The sequence below is a fragment of the Hordeum vulgare genome, chromosome 7H, assembly GCF_904849725.1.
Source record: "Hordeum vulgare subsp. vulgare chromosome 7H, MorexV3_pseudomolecules_assembly, whole genome shotgun sequence".
NCBI lineage: Eukaryota > Viridiplantae > Streptophyta > Magnoliopsida > Poales > Poaceae > Hordeum > Hordeum vulgare.
The window spans coordinates 624,088,337-624,092,369 of NC_058524.1; the positions used below are offsets into that span (position 1 = coordinate 624,088,337).

Sequence of the window (4,033 nt, forward strand, 5' to 3'; positions counted from 1 at the left end):
GTGAAACATGTACTCATTAGAAAAGGAAAAAAGCATAGAAAAGTAAAAAAAAAAAAGCAAAGGGTTTCGAACCTGGGTCTTCAGGTTAGAAGAGCAAGGCTCTCTCCATCCCGCTAGTGTTCGACAGTTGATATAGAATGGCATAGGTCGCTATAAGGAATACGCGCGGGACGGTGACTTAAGGAAAACTGAATCGTTTTTTGACTTACGGGTGGCATGGTGGGTAATTTATGCCAATTTCAGGGGTAGTTTGATCAATGTTTGAAGTATGTACTTCAGCTATTATTTATATTAGAACTTTGTACTTTCGCTACGAACAAATATTATTTACGCGTGATATTCGATTATTCATCTATATAATTGTCGTGCATGGCGATGGCGGGACAAGGTGGTACGACGCGAGATGTTCGACGGAGGGGCGGCCTTCCACGCCACGGCGGCAGCGGCCGCGCTAAGCCACCAACAGCAGCAGCACGCATAGTATGGCGACCCCCGGGGCGGCGCCGGAGGCTCGTTCTACGAGAGCTAGGCGGGCGGGTCGTCGGAGCCCGAGCCGCAGGGGACCTCCGCCCGCCCACGTGGGAGAGGCGGGTCCGGCAGCAAGCGCACCCGCATCGCAGAGGTGCACAACCTCTCCCAAAAGGTGCTGGCCATCCGTCACGAACCCTTCTCCCCTGACTTCGCTCTACTTTTCTGCTCTTTTCCCTTGTGTTCCCCTTCACGTCAGGTAATTGAGCTTCAAACTAAGACATCGCTACCCAATTCAGACTTGGTTGCGGCAATGATTGCCAAGTAGAGATTAAAATCGCATGATACCGACCGGCTTGATTTTTTTCGAACCGGGCTTTACCCCTTTCCATTATTAATGAATGGAAATATATAAGTTTCAAAAAAACACGGGGAGGGAAAGGAGAAAATCAAGTTTGATACATCACGAAAGGAAACCCATTGTAACCGCTCGACATTGAAACGGCCACTATAGGACTAAAACCTGGTGACACATAGCTCAAACAAACTACCAGCTAACAGTTCAGATAGGAACGAAACAAGCTTCTAAAATCCCGTACCGGTCGGCTTCATAGCTAATAAAAATCTCCTCCATATCATTTGGCTAGTGATTACGCTCTGCTTTCTGAATTGAACCTTTTCTATTCCACTATTAGCCCTCTGGTGCTGAATCAGAAACGAAACAAGCTTCTAAAATCTCGTACCAATTCAAGCGGTTGTTGCAGGTTGTAGACATAACGCAACCTAGCATAGTTTGTTTCTGAGGGGAAAATGACTTGAATGCAGACAAAAACAGATGGATACAATTACAGACTGATGGGCCTTTTTACATGGACACTACGTCAAATTCCACATGTATACTTGTATGCTCAATGCTCATGCAAGAATTATCTTCATAGCGAAACATGTAGTGGGTAATCTGGCCGGCGAGGTGGTGGAGCTGGGCAGCGGCGTGACCAACTTCAAGCCGGGAGACAAGGTCATCTCAATCAGCTTCCCGGTAAGAAGACAACGCACTCACCAACACTATGGTTCCGTCTCGCCTCTATCGAACACGGTCAAAATCCAGTGCTCTCACAGGGTCGGTGACTGCAGAGCGGTGGCGGGCTCGCCGAGTACGCGATGGCACCGGCGTCCCTCGCGGTGAAGAGGCCGTCGGAGGTGTCCGCCGTAGTAGGCGTCTGCCTGTTGGCCGCCGCCAGCAGCTGCTCAAGCTCACCGAGGTCAGCTTCGACGGGACCTTCGGCGCCACCGGTCAGAAGAACGCGCTGGTGACCGCGGCCTCAGGCGACGTGGGCCACTACGCCGTGTAGCTCGCGAAGCTTGCGGGCCTGCACGTCACGGCCACCTGCGGCACGCGCAACATGGACTTCGTCCGGGGCCTGGGCGCCGACGAGGTGCTCGACTACAGGACGCCCAAGGGGGCGGGGGCCGTCGGGCAGGAGGTACAACGCGGTGGCGAACTGCGCGGTGGGGGGGCGTGGCCGGCCTCAAGGCGGTGCTGGCCGACGTCACACCTGGGGTCGGCGCCGCGCTCACATCGATCCTCCAAAAAGCGACCATCGCCAAGAAGAGGCTTGCGCCGCTGATGCTGCTTGCCGTGGAGATCACCGATGATGTAGGGACCGTGGATTAGTTCGGATTAAATAGAGGTTTTTTTCATAAAACGTGAAAAACGGTTTCGTCCCGACTTACAAAAGGACTGCGGGTTAATTACCTGAAACAGCATGGACTTTTTTGCAAAAATGTCGCGACGAAACGACAGAAGCATTCTGTGCTTTATTATTAGACTTGCGAAATGGCCCGTGCGTTGCCACGGAAAAAAAAATAATAATCTTCAATGATGATGACCACATTATGTTCACATATCATCGCTTGATTTACAAATTTTGTGCACACACGCAAGAAAATGTTTCTTGTTTTAAATTTATTCACAAGTTACACCAATCTTTACATTTTCAAAAAAAAAATATCATGGTTGTCAAAAATCTTGGTAACTCAAATATTTATTCTGAATTTCAAAAAAAAAAGAGAAAACATACAATAATAATCCGATCCATCCAACAGTTAATTCTTCAAAATTCACACAGGTATATATTCACAAAGACTTATAAGCATTAATGTTTAACTACATACATTAGATCTTTCGTGAACAATTTTACAAATATGGGAACGGTTTTAAAATCGAGAACATCTTTTACAATTTACAAACATTTACTAAAAATCGTGAATATTTTTTATATTTCGAACGGGTTTAAATATTTTCTTTTGAATTGGCCACCAATTCAAGAAAAGACGAACATAATTTTTTATGTTGGAGGATTTTATTTTAAATTCACAAACATTTTTTGAAATGCATGAAGTTTTTCTGAATAAACAAGCATTTTTATATATTAGTAATATATTTATTAAATTCATGTACATTGTTTTGGAATTTGCAAAAAAAATATAAAAATCCGGCGCTTTTTTTGAATCCTATTTTTAATTCAAAAGAAACATTCGTCAGCATTTTAATCCTCATTCCTATTTTTTAATATGCAAAAGTTATGTAATTCTAAATTATTTAAATTATAAATAAACAAAAATGGAACGGAAAATTTTAAATAAAAAAAAGAAACTATGAAAACAGGCATTAGCTATTTTTATAATTTTAGGAACTATTTTGAATTAGAAAGCATTTTGTTAAATGCATTTAATAGTTTTTAATACATGGAATTGTATTTGAGATCATGGACTACTCTTATTGTACAAACATTTTTATAAAATTGCGAATATCTTATTGTATATGCGAGCATTTTTTACAAAACTCCGAGCAGTTTTTGAAGTCACAAACACTTTAATTTTTTTAATATTTTGATTTATAATTTTCAGTTTATTAAAATTTTAAAGATTATATAAAGTTCTAAATTATTTAAAATAAAAAAATAAAATGAAACTGAAAATAAATAAATAAACGGAACTAAAAACAGGCGCCTGTGCATGGGCCGGCCCATACGGTGTGCTGGATATTCTTTCAGCATGCAGAACGTAATATAGGCAGTTTTTACATGGGCCGGCCCTGTTCAAGATTTTTCGGTTTGTGAAACGTTTTCGATTACTTACCGGTGGCATGATGGGTAATTTATGCAAACTTTAGGGGTAATTTTTGACAGACGACCAGAAATCAAATTTGCTTTATTATTATAGCAAAATGGCCCGTGCGTTGCCATGGAAGAAAAAAACATAATCTCCAATGATGGTGACCACATTATGTTCACATATCATCGTTTAAGTTAAAATTTTGTGCACAAATGCAAGAAAATATATCTTGTTTTAAATTATTCACAAGTTGAAACAATCTTTACATTTTCAAAAAATATATATCATGGTTGTCAAAAATCTTGATAACTCAAAGATTTATTCCAAATTTCAAGAATTTTTTTCAAAAAACATACAATAATAATTCGATCCATCCAACAGTTAAGTTTTCAAAATTCACACAGCTATATTGTCACAAAGACTTAGAAGCATTAACGTTTAACTACAT

At 41.2% G+C, this 4,033-nt stretch overlaps 1 pseudogene; it reads left to right on the forward strand.

Annotated features, from left to right (window-relative positions):
- Positions 1 to 375: 375 nt before the first annotated feature.
- On the forward strand, positions 376 to 2,143 carry LOC123409606 (annotated as a pseudogene).
- The last annotated feature ends 1,890 nt before the right edge of the window (positions 2,144 to 4,033 follow it).